The 12882-nt window shown below is 35.5% G+C and overlaps 1 long non-coding RNA gene across 8 annotated transcripts in view; it reads left to right on the top strand.

Annotated features, from left to right (window-relative positions):
* Positions 1-12882, top strand: part of LOC144281293 (uncharacterized) — a 30445-nt gene that overhangs the window by 3495 nt on the left and 14068 nt on the right. For 5 of the 8 annotated variants that reach the window (XR_013349828.1, XR_013349832.1, XR_013349830.1 and 2 more), the window contains exons 2-3: positions 281-452; positions 9433-9771. This is a non-coding gene — a long non-coding RNA (uncharacterized LOC144281293). Of the gene's footprint in view, positions 1-8; positions 156-280; positions 453-9432; positions 9772-10006; positions 12450-12882 lie in introns of those variants that run through there. The other 3 variants (XR_013349834.1, XR_013349831.1, XR_013349835.1) reach the window with 3 other exon arrangements.

The following is a 12882-nucleotide window of genomic DNA, read 5'->3' as shown; positions in this document are numbered from 1 at the left end:
CTTTTCTTGTTTACCTGTAATTGTAAGAAGAGTTCCCTTCTTTAGATATGTTGACATATCACTGCTCTTCTAAATAGTCTAGTCTGACTAGCGGAGTTGCCAGCTCCGCAACAAAGAGAGAGCCTTTGGTGGTTCTCCAGCCCACCACGTTCTGTGTAAGTCCCCCAGAGGCCTAACACTTTGAGCAAATTTCCTTCTTCGTGGGTAAATGTGTCAAAGAACATATTGTGTTGTAGGTATTTTCTGCTCAAACCCTTCCTCCATTTCTGTCATTTTTCAGATGCTGGGTTTTGCTTCACAGATTACAATACTGATGCTAGAGCCCGAGGCAGTAAAGAATTAGGAATGAGAATCATCTCTACATACAAAGTCTGTGGTTACCACATCTAACCTAGTTTGCTTGTCAAAGGACTTGCTCTTCTGGACAGATGACTCTTCTGGTTAAACATAAGGTACATGCTAAGGAATGCCTTGTAATCAGATGGTGGCCTGGTTTCGATTTCATCAAATTATATTTCAATTTATTTTCCATTTGAAAGCTGATAGCTATTCTCTGTTATTTGTGTTTTTAGAAGTCAATTCTGACCTAGGCTTTAAATACTGAATACTGCGAGAGAGTTCCTATTAAAATCACATTAGAGGGCACCTGGGTGGCTCAGTGAGTTAAGCCTCCGACTCTTGATTTTGGCTCAGGTCATGATCTCAGGGTTGTGAGACTGAGTCCTGCATGGGCTCCACACTGGACATGGGGCCTACTTCTCTCCCTCTACCTCTGCCTCTCCCTTGCTCACTGTCTCGTGAGCTCTCTCTCTCTCTCTCTTTCTCTCTAAAATAAATAAATCTTTTTTAAAAATAAGTAAATAAAGTAAAATCACAACACACTAAAATTAAGTGGAAATCCAGGATGCCTGTCTACCTCAGTTGGTAGAGCATGTGACTCATGGTCTCGGGGTGGTGAGTTCAAGCCCCATTTTGGGCATATAGGTTACTTAAAAAACAAAATAAAATTGAGTCATAAGTGACAAGATATTAAAAAAGTAGAAATCTGTAATGAAAGAGGTACCAAATGTTCCCAAGATAGATTAAACCAACTATATTATCAGATTTATAAATAGTGTTACCACATCCAAAATGAGAATGCAGATCGGGTGAAAATACTACCAGTAGAAGCTCCTTTCTTAGATTCTTCATTTGAAATATTATCCCTAATTTTGGGGAGACATTGAGAGGGTAGCATTACAGAAAATACTAGGTAAAGAAGTTGGGCACTAGAACCAGATTTCTTGAATTGGAAGCCTACTTGTTACTTATTTGTTTTGGGCAAGTTATGTAATCTCCTTGGACCTCAAGCTTTCCATCTATAAAATGGGAATAACAATGATCTGTGCCATTCAAATACGTGATGCCTGTCACACTATAAGCTCTCAATAAAATTATCCATCATTACCTCCATCATCATCATCATCCTCGCCACTGTTATTATAGGAGTCTCAGGTCTCACAATATATGGTCACATTTACAAGAGAAAACATAGACCAACCAGAAGTGTAGAGTAACAACAAAAAGTTAGTTTAGTCAGCTTATCTCTTGAGAGGGAAAACAAAACCAGTGAGGACTAAAATTTGACGTAAAAAGAGTTCATTTATTTTTAATTTTTAAAATTTTTTAAGTTTTTAAGTTCTGCTTAGTTAACACATATAGTTAGTTTCAAATGTACAATGTAGCAGTTCAACACTTCCACTCACCTGGTGCTCATCACAAGTGCCCTCCTTAATCCCCATCACCTCTTTAACCCATCCACCCATCTACCTCCCTTCCAATGACCATCAGTTTGCTGTCTATACTTTAGTGTTTCTTGGTTTGCTTGTCTCTCTCTGTTTTTTCCCCTTTGCTCATTTGTTTTGATTATTAAATTCTACATATGAATAAAATCATATGGCATTTGTCTTTCTCTGACTTATGCAAATGGCAGGATTTCATTCTTTTTTTATGGCTGAGTAATATTCCATTGTATATATATATACCACACCTTCTTTACCCATTCATCACTCAGTGGACACTTGGGCTGTTTCGGTAAATTGGCTACTGTAGATAATGTTGCTATAAATAAACATCAGGGTGCATGTCTCCCTTCCAATTAGTATTTTTGTATTCTTTGGGTAAATACCCCATAGTGCAATTACTGAATCACAGAATAGTTCTATTTTCTAATATTTTGAATCTCCATACTGTTCTCCAAAGTAGCTGCACCAGTTTGCATTCCCACCAGTGTAAGAGAGTTCTCCTTTCTCCACATCCTCACCAACACCTATTATTTCTTGTGTTGTTGACATTAGCCATTCTGACCTGTGTGAGGTGATATCTCATTGTAGTTTCGATTTGCATTTCCCTGATAATCAGTGATGTTGAGCATCTTTTCATGTGTCTGTTGGCCATTTGTATGTCTTTGGAAAAATGTCTTTTCATGTCATCTGCCCATTTTTAAATTGGATTATTCGGGGTTTTTGGGTGTTGAGTTTTACAGGTTCTTTTTTTTTTTTTTTTTTTTTTTTTTTACAGGTTCTTTATATATTTTGGATACTAACTCTTTATCAGATAATGTAATTTACAAATATCTTCTCCCATTCTGTAGGTTGCCTTTTAGCTTTGTTGATAGTTTCCTTTGCGTGCAGAAGCTTTTTACTTTGATGAAGTCTCAGTAGTTTATTTTTGCTTTTGTTTACTGTGCCCCAGGAGATATATCTAGAAAGAAGTTGCTATGGCTAATGACAAAGAAGTTACTGCCTGTATTCTCTTCTTTTGGATTTTTATGGTTTCAGTTCTCACATTTGGGTCTTTAATCCATTTTAAGTCTATTTTTGTGTATGGTGTAAGAATGTGGTCTAGTTTCATTCTTTTGCACATTACCATCCAGTTTTCCCAACTCTATTTGTTGAAGAACAGTCTTTGTTTCATTGGATACTCTTTCTTTGACAAAGATTGACTGACCAAATAATTGTGGGTTTATTTCTGAGTTTTCTATTCTTCCATTGTCCATTTTTATGCCGGTACCATACTGTTTTGATTACCACAGCTTTGTAATATAACTTGAGTTGTGATACCTCCAACTTTGCTTTTTTCAAGATTGCTTTGGCTATTTGTGGTCTTTTATGGTTCCCTACAAATTTTAGGATTGTTGAGAACATTAATTTAAATGATTGATCACAGTCCTGGCCTACCTCACCTGAAACAGAGCTTTATATTCACAGAAATAGATCAGATGACAGTAAACTTTATCTTCTTCATAAATCCTGGAATATACTGTGGTTAATTAGATTATTTTGTTTTTCAACTGTCAGTATCGATTCCAAGCCTTTACAATATACACAGTAGAAAAAATATGAAGAAAAAGACAAACAGTAATTAATATAAGGATTTCATGGAGAACTGAGCAAATGAATGTATAATTTATCATTTGGAGTATTACTTTGTGAAACATTTAAAAATTATTACCTGGGGGTACCTGGGTGGCTCAGTCAATTAAGCATCCAACTCTTGATTTTGGCTTAGTTCATGATCTCAGGGATTCTTCTGAGATCGACCCCGCCATCAGGCTCCATACTGGGTGCAGAGTCTGCTTAAGATTCTCTCTCTCCCTCTCCCTCTGCCCCCCACCTAAAAAATAAAAATTAAAAAATTATTACTCTGGTGATGTTGAAAATCCCAGTTACCATTAGACTTCATCTCTCTGTATAGTATTTCTTTAAATACCATCTCTCTGAATCCACAAATACTTATCTTCTTTTGGTCAGCATCCAACTGGTAACCAATGAAATGATCTTATATTATTCTAGGACAGGAGCCAGGAATTTGATCTTATTGCATAAAGCTACTCTATTCCTCTTTGTGCAAAATATATTCAGCCTCTGGTCCCTGGATACTTATCTGAGAGAGCACTTAAAATTATTCCCTCTAGAGTTGCTTGAGTATCATTGAGAAATAAATTAAAAGAAAAAAAAAGCCAACACAAATATGTCTGACACAACCCAACAAGTCAGTGTGTCTCAGTGGCTTCCACGCAACTTCCTTTACCAGAATCACTGAGAACAGTTGTTTAAAATCCAGATTTCTGGACAATACCAAACACATGGAGAATCAGAATTTGAAGAAGGAGAAGGAGAGAGGGGAAGGGGAGGATTTAAAAGTCAGGGCCCTGGAATCTGCATTTTACCAACATCCATGGTTAATTCCTAAGCACACATAGAAGTTTAAGAGCCATTGCTCTAGGGTCTTACTTTGTTAAGAACCTCATTTTAATTAAGCAGATACAGAAATAAGTCACAGATCTTGACTCTTCTACCAGAATAAGTAAATTAACTAGGTTCCATTGTCTTTCAAATTTATAAATAATCAATCAATAACCCTTTTTCTATGTCAAAATAACTAAATCCACTAATGCTAAATAAGTAATGATAACTAACATTACTGGACTCATGCTGTTATTTAGATGAAATCAAAATGAAATGCTCAAATTCTTGATTGTATATGTGTAATAAGGATATAAATATTCTATGTTTCTGGTAACTGGTTTCTACAAAAATCATAAATCTGCCAACTTTGAGATCCTGCATTTGAGAGCCAGCATGGGCCAATATACCATTCATATGATAGAGTATTTGGACCAGGAAGAGAATGTGGGGAGGAAAGGGAATTCATTTACCACAGTGTTCAGTTTTAAGAGGCTCATTTAGATCAAGACCTATAAATAATATGCATATCTAATGTTTTCCCAAGGAATGGCATATGCCGGGACTTCTATGAAGAAAAAGCCATTGTATACAAATATTAACGAGATCATCCAGGGAGAGGATGAAAAGAGAAGCAGTTAATAGGCCTTAGAACAGTACAGGCAAAAATAATAATAATAATAACAGTACAGGCATTTTTTCTTTTGCTTTTATTTTTTGAATTTCACTGCATTTATGTGTATGTAAATGGCAATTCACGTGCAAGTTAAAAACCTAATAGCAACATAAGACATTAACAAGGAAGGTCACCTAACAACTCCTGATTTCTCCCCACTCCTGATTTTTGCTTCCCATAGTTAACATTTTCAACTCTTAAAACTGTTCTGTTGTCTTCTGAATTTTCTTTTTTTTAAAAAAAAAAAAAGCATATACTGCTATTTCAAAACTTTCTCATTTTAAGCAATATGCATTGCCCACTTTACTATGGATGGTGGGAATACAGCTCTTTTTCCACCCTTCCTTCGAACCTATCCTCCCAGTATAATTATATCACCATTGTGGGTTAAATAAATATTCAGAGTTTCCATTTTTATAACCTCATAAATATTCTTCAAAGATGAGCCACATAATATACTATGATTATGTTTCCATTACTTTGTATTTGTCCTGGAGTTAACATTTACCTTTTTCTTCATTCAATTTTCTGTGTAACTATCACTAATTCATCTCCAAATTTGACCACACAACTCTAAAACATCTATTAACAGTGTTGCATGCATGGGGTAATCTATCAGTTTTATGGTTCCCTAGATGTTCTGCTACATTCCCCTGCCCCATTCTGGACTGGGTGCTCTCTGAGTTCTAACGCAAGCCTTCAGCCTAAGGTTTTCAATTGGTGTCATGGAAGGATTTCTCTCACTTTTTTCCTATGTTGGAACACCTGGGTGTTACACAGCCAAGAACAACACTCAATCACCCCATTGGACTGTTCTAATAGCAACCCCACTGCCAATGCCACCTGCTGTTTGGTACTTAGGATTCTAGGGATCAGAGAGTACATGATTTCTCAGCAGGCACAATATTGTCCCAATAGAGGCAAAAATTGTTTTGGGAGGGAATGAGTAGGCAAAAATACTATTTTGAAATATAAAACATATACTGAAGCACCTGGGTGTTGCAGTCAATTGGTTTTGGCTCAGGGTTGAGATGGAGCTCTACATCTGGCTTTGCACTGAGCAGGGCATCTACTTCAGATTCTCTTTTCTTTTCCCTCTGCCCATCCCACTGGTGCATTCTCATTCTCTGTCTCTGTCTCTCTCAAAATAAATAAATAAATAAATATTTTAAAAAATAAAATATAAAACGTATATAATAGTACAAAAATGGTTAGACAATGTATCTGTGGTATTACAATATCATAGATGGGAATAATTGGGGAGGGAAATATCTAAAAAGGCTCCTCAGGGGAGCAATAATAAAAAGAAAAAGGTTGAGAAACACTGAGACATGGATGTCACAGAAGGCCTGATACCCCATATAGCTACTACCTCACACATCTCCACCTTCCAAGTCCCTTATGGTGGGTTCGCTTGATAGGACCTTGGTAAATCATAGCACTTTTGCTGCAAGGGAACCTGGGGAGTAGTTTTTTTTTTGTTTTGTTTTGTTTTGTTTTGTTTTGTTTTGTTTTTTAGCTTTGGAGTACTTAAAGCAGAGGAAGGCAGTTAGGAAGAGGAAAGAGGGGGAGTGGCTGTTGAGTGCACGGATCTGTAACATCCGCCAAAGCTCCGTCTGGAATTTTAGGTTGAAACTCTTTTGCACTTAGAATCTCAAAGGCATTACTCCATTTGATTACAACCTCCAATGAGGCTGTTAAGAAATGCCACTTTAATTCCTGAATCTTTGTATGTGATCTGTTTTTTTATTCTTTTTCTTTATTTAATAACATTTTGGATATTCTTTTTATCATTAATATTCTGAAATTTTAGGGATCTATCTTGGAGGATCTTTTCTAGTTCTTGTACTGGGTATTTTAGGGGCCTGTTCACTTCCAGAAACACATGACCTTCAATTCAGGGAAATTTTCTTAAGTCTTTGATCATTTCTCCACTTCCTTATCTCTGTTCTCTATGGACTTCTTACTTATAAGCTATTAGACTTCCTGAACTGATCCTCTCATTCAATTTTTTTTCCTATTTTCCAGCTCTTTGTCTTATTTAACACTTTCTCAACTTTATCTTCCTGATTTACTGTTTTTTTTCCTCCAAATATTTTCCATTAAATTGGTCACAAAAATTACATACATTTCCCTCATTGAAAATCCTTTTTTTTTAAACTTTGGTAATGAATAAAAGTAACAAAATGCAATAACAATGCAATATGGTGTAAGCAGTTAAAAATTTCATGTTATGAGAAAAGGAATTTGTACAACAAAAGAAAACAAGCAGTCACAACACACCCAAACCACAGGCAAAGCTGATGCACTCATCGACTAAATCACAGTATTCCACTGTTTATATGATTACTAACTCAACCACTTATAAAATGTAAGTGAGAACATTAAAAAATAAGAAATCCACCTCATGTTTCTGATTTTCACAGTAGCAGGGCTCAACTTATAACAGCATCTTTATTGACACTAAATGTTAAATGTTTCCAAAGTAAAAAAACAAACTTGATTCTTAAACTCTGCTAAGCAGGTTTTACTGAAATAGTGCATTTTGTTATACTTACAAGGAGAATCTGATTCAACAGAGTAAATAAAATAGCATGACTAATAAACAACATCAAATAAATATCACTAACAGTAATGGTTACACATATTAAAGTATTGATTTGAACTGTGTTCTAACTGAATTTAAGTGGCCATTAAATCAGCCAACTTTACATTATCATCAGACATAGCATCATATCAAAGCATATGAATTCACCCATAAATAGTTTCCAGGTCTATTATACCTAACCCTAAATTAATAGTTGTACAATTGTTATGGTTGTTAAAAACGACAGTTTATTTAGAAAGAAAAAACAGAAATGAACATGCATACATCTTTATTATTTAAAATATTTCACATTACACATTAACAGTGTTCAGATTTAAGTTTTGAACCAAGTTTACTTTTTCTGAATTATATTTATCTATCGAGTCTTTCTTATAAAGATAATTCTTAAATGTTTGATTTAGACAAACCTACAGTAGTATTTCCAATGCTCCAATTGTTCCTATTGAGATGCGAAAGTATAAACCTATTCTGAATACAGATATTTGTCAAGATTTGGGGTGTCAACATTTTGTCAGGCCAACAATTTAGTGAACAAAAATTGACCTTTTCCTTAAAATATATGCCACAGAATAGTAAGCCCCTAGACTTCCAAGTTGAAATACATCTCAAATTTCTAGAGAAGACACACACCTCATTCAAAAGGAGGAGGGTGAGTTATAAATTCACCAATGTATTGAAAAGCCATTAATTATAAAGAAACCAATACTGCTTTTGAAGATGTGGGCAGTGGGTTATAACATGGACATGAATTTCACACAATATTAATTCTCTACTTCAATGGTATTCCTGTAGAAGGTGAAATATATCTTTGACCTTGGGCAGTGGTCTCATTTGATGGTCTGTGTAATATCTTTGATTCTATATATGTAAACCAAGCATTTTTCCCCAAGATGTCATATTCACAAAGTAAAAAATTATAGTTCTATTTAAAGAAGCAATAATGATAGAGTGAAATGGACCATCACTCACTCTTTGCTGCTGGCAAGGTAGAAATTCTGAACAATATTTTCACCAGCAGCCATTCCATTATCTGTAACAGCTATGGCACAAGATAAAATTCTCGCCAACTTTAAAAAGTATAATGAAAACAACAAGTCACTTGTGGAGGGTTTTCCACTATTCCCAATACACGGTCAATTAATCAATATAAAGCACAAGTGCAATAATGTAGTAATGGAAAACTAAGGCCTCAGAGGTGACACAGAATTACACAAAAGAATGTTTCTTCTGAGGTCATAACTATTCTGATTTACTACAATATTCCCAACTGGAGAATTAAATCTGATTCAATCTGAATAGATAAGGAAAATTAACATGTTAACAAGGTCTAACATTAGACCTTTCAGGGACCCAATTTTTGCTTTTAAATCTTCGCAGATGACATAATCAGGATGAAACTAATTCATGACTATAATGAGTACTAACAGCTTTTTTGAAAATGTTAAGAAATTGCATGCACTCACTTAGTATTAGTTATTATAGTTATACTTTCTTTAGTATTAGTTACTGTCTATTCATCTACAAAATATTTGTGTTTACTGAAGAGATAATAGAAACATATCTAACAGTGTTTCCATGAACCACAAACCTCCTTTACTACGTGGCTAACCTCAGTGCACATACAAATTCCACTTAGCTCTCATACACATTGTGGGAGCTTTGACAATTGTAAACTGTGACACTCCACATACATTTTTATTAGCCGCGATTTTGTTTCTACTTAGAGACAAAACTTAAAGTATATTTTGTTACTATATTGGTGGACACCTTTGAAAATTCTAATATGATGGTAGATTGGTTAGATATGAAACAGGCAAAGAAAAAAAAAGAAACAGGCAAAGATGAAATTAAAAAGAGAGAACTTACTTCAATCAATAAAAGAGAAGGAATCTTTTCTTATGCCCATTATTTTAATCTTTCAGGAGCAAAAATGTACTTGAACGAGACTTCTTATAGCTTCAATCTGAAAACTGAGCAATTTTTGGCCCTGAGAAGGAGGAAAAAAAAGAAGACTGAAATTCTATGGGCTTTTGCTCTAGACACTTAGCCTGATCATAAAGTAAGAAATGCAGAATTATTAACTGAATATCAAATTGCTAAGGACATCAGGCACGCTTAATCACCTCAACCAAGTATCTTACAAGTGTGTTTTATTAGCCACAGGGAAGCTGGGTAGAATGTGGATGGATATAAAACCAACTTAACTGCTGAAAAAAAAAAAAAAAAACATTCAGGGAAATTCACTCTCTCTATGCCCACAATTACCACTCTCTTCATGGTCAAGAAAAAACGTCGCCAAAATGAAACAAGTAGAGGGATCTATGTATAGTTCAACAAATTTGCTCAAACTTAAAAGTTTGAAAGGTTCAAGAGGTTTTGAACTCTCAAAATTGTTGCATTGTTTCTAATAGCTTCAGCCTGATACGCCATAAAGCACTTTTTTAAATACATGGAAACTCATATTCTAACTTTTAATTTTTTTACATGTTCTTCTAGAATATAAAGTTGCTTCAACATAACCAAATCTTTAACCTGGTGCTGGCCTTAAAACAAGTCACCTGTAGTCCCCCAGCTTAACAAACTGAGGGGAAACTGAGGCACAGAGATGTCTATGGATTTGCTCAAGTTCACAGAGTAACCGAGCGACAGAACAGAGATGTGAAGCCAAATCTTCCTGGCCAGAGGTCTCTCCAGACGATGCGGAGCACCTGTTCTGTGCCAATGTTCTGTTGGGGACATGAAAGTTACAAAGAGCACACACCCAGTGCTTAACATGCACTTGAGAAGATAAGATACAGTCTTCCACACCCAAATCAACCAGAAACAACTGAGTAATAATATAAGGCTGTTTGCAAAGATTAAAAAAACACTAGCAACATAGTTAAGTGCTGTAAGTGTTCAGAGACAGGGAGGGAGATAGTTTAGTTTTGAAGACAGAGAAATGGTTTCATGGACTCTATCAGAACAGTAGAATTGTTAACTTTTTACCTGGAAGCCATTTCAGCCTTAAAATAATTACAAATATAAAGATAGCACAAGGAACACTTGTGTACCCTTTCCTCAGACTCAGACTCACCTACTGTTAACATTTTATCCCATTTGCTCTAACATTTGTGCTGTTTTTTTTTCCTTCATTCATTCATGTTACATACACATGATTTAATAATAATACCTGAATAATTTAAGGTGAGTTATATACATTATGGCCCATAACCTCTAAGTACTTCAGTGTGTATTTTTTAAGATTAGGAACTTTCTCTTAAATAACCAAAATAGTTTTCAACTTCATTAATTATATTGATAGGTAATGCATTTATGTAATCTAACAATCTACAGCCCATACTCCAATCTTACCAGGTGATCTAATGGGATTTTTAAATCTTAGGGCATTTTTCCCAGGACAGGATCCAGTCTAGCAGGTGTCTTTAGCCTCGTTCAGTCCGGAACATTTCCACAGCCTTTCTTTGGTTTTCATGACCTTGACACTTCTGAAGACTATAGTTCTAGCTCCCATTAATTTTTCTCTCTTTTTAGTACAATATTCCTCATTTTATGCTTACCTGATGCTTCCTTTGTGGTTGGATGGAGGTAATACTGCATAGGCGGTTTTGTATTCTTTGTGTGTGATATCAGTCTCTCCCTCATAGTCATGTTCATTTTGATCACCCAGTCAAGTGGTTGTCCAAAATGTCCACTCTATAATGCTTATTTTTCTCCCTTATAATAAACAATTTTACTTGAAAGTAACACGTGAAAACCGCAAAAATATCCTGCTCCTCATCAATACTTCCCTTAAACTTAACAGCCCCTGAATTACTGGAGTCGATCTTTAACATCATGGTTGCAAAATGGGGTTTTCCAACTCCAGTACTCACATTATATGTAGCGTTTGGCTTCTGCATCCTGGTATAAGAGTAAGCCCTCCCTCCTTCTCACCCATCTATTGATTGCTTGATTGATAGGTTGATCTTTCTCTTTCCTTCTTCCTTTCCCTCTTGTCTATTATAATTTGGTAATAATTTTTTTTTAATTGGTTTATAATTCATTATTATACTTAATTATTTTGGTGGATGGATTGTCCTGGTTTTGGCCATGTTCCAACATGGAAAAAAAGAAAAGTTTCAGAATGCTAAATAGGAAACGTTTATGTGACTTTTACTTGAACAACATCCTAAGTAAGTGATCAGTAAATTCTTGTTCCCTATATTGAATCAGAGTTTTGTTCATGAAAGGTGAAGAGTAATATTCAGAATTATTAGAATAGTTTCTACAAGTATCTTGATTTATTATTTTTTTAAACTTTTAAAAGTTTTATTTATTCATGAGAGGCACAGAGAGAGGCAGAGACACAGAGGGAGACGCAGGCTCCCTGTGGGGAGCTTGATGTGGGACTTGATCCCAGGACCCTAGGATCATGCCTTGAGCCAAAGGCAGACATTCAACCACTGAGCCACCTAGGTACCCCAAGTATCTTGACTTTAAAAATTCAGCTTAAGGGGCACCTGGGTGGCTCAGTTGGTTAAATATCCAACTCTTGATCTCAGCTCAGGTCTTGATCTCAGGGTCATGAGCTCAAGCCCTACATTGGGCCTCATGCAGTGTGTGGAGCCTACTTAAAAAAAAAAAATCAGCTTTAGTAAGACTGAAAATCTGGAAAAGTTTCAAGGCGGATGCATAGTAATGATTTTTTAAAGTAATTATTAGAAAATCAAAGGTCGGTGGGCAGAAAGTGGGGAGCTATGGAAGAGGATTGGGTTGCTCTTTTTTGATTCTTGTTAACACTGTTTTCCATCTTCAGTAAGGACAGAATGATATCACCACCAACAAAGACAGATTTGCATTTCATTTTTTTTTTTTTTTTTTTTTAGTTGAGCTTATGGCCTGTACCTCCACATTCAGCCTGCTGGTACACTTCGCTTCTAAAAGGCCTAGGCTCCCTGTTTTTTTTTTTTTTTTAATTTATTTTTTATTGGTGTTCAATTTACTAACATACAGAATAACCCCCAGTGCCCGTCACCCATTCACTCCCACCCCCCGCCCTCCTCCCCAGATTTGCATTTCAATATAAATAAAATCATGGTGAAAGTGAAACATGAGAAAAAATGTTTTTCCTGAAAATCCATTTCTTTATTTGATGCACATCACATACTGGGCTATGGACCAGGGAGACAAAGATGAAATAAGGTATAGTCTCTGCTTCAAGGGTAAGAAGCTCCAAGGGCAGGGACTAAAGGATTATTATGACACAAAGTGCAGAACAGAGACATGACAGAGATACCACCTGTCCAGCAGTGTTTGGATGCTGTTCAGTAAAGATGTAGGAAATCACTTTAAATAGAAACACCACAGACTAAATGATCCTTTGAATCCTA

This window comes from Canis aureus, chromosome 12, assembly GCF_053574225.1.
Source record: "Canis aureus isolate CA01 chromosome 12, VMU_Caureus_v.1.0, whole genome shotgun sequence".
NCBI lineage: Eukaryota > Metazoa > Chordata > Mammalia > Carnivora > Canidae > Canis > Canis aureus.
This window is presented reverse-complemented; position numbering and strand designations above follow the sequence as displayed.